Genomic DNA, 551 nt, shown 5'->3' with positions numbered 1-551 from the left:
TGCTGCGGCGGCTCCAGCACCCGTTGGCTCCGGGAGGGTCGGCGCAGAGAAGGGGAGGGGGGGATGCTCTGCCACTGCACCCCAAGGGTCTGGGGAGCCCAGCGAAGCACTGGGGGACCCCCGAGAATGGAGAAAGGAGGAAGAAGAGGAGGAGGAAGGCGGCGACCGTGGTCTGCAGGGCTGTGGGGATCGCCGGCCCCGTCACGGTGCGAAGTGAGACGGCGCCGGCACCGCGTCCCGGTGCTGCCGTCCCGGTGGGACAGGACTTGGCCTCCAGCCACAGCCCCGGCTCCCTCTGTTCATGGACATGGGGCTGGAGGGGGGGCCCGAGAGGAGCCGGGGGGCCTGCAGACCCCCCCGGCCTGCCTTTATTTATAAATACTGTTGTTACTTGTGCCCCCCCCCCGTTATAAACAGGCTGTACACTTGTAACGTGACGGCTGCTCCTCCGCACCGGCCCCTCCATCTTGGGGTGGGGAGGGGGTCTGCCCACAGTTTGGGGGAGACACTTCGGTCCTCAGAGGCTCCTGTCCCCAAAATCTCCCAGGAAA

This window comes from Gallinula chloropus, assembly GCF_964237585.1.
Source record: "Gallinula chloropus genome assembly, chromosome: 26".
Classification (NCBI taxonomy): domain Eukaryota; kingdom Metazoa; phylum Chordata; class Aves; order Gruiformes; family Rallidae; genus Gallinula; species Gallinula chloropus.
The sequence above is the reverse complement of the archived record's forward strand: the minus strand, read 5'-3'. Positions refer to the sequence as shown.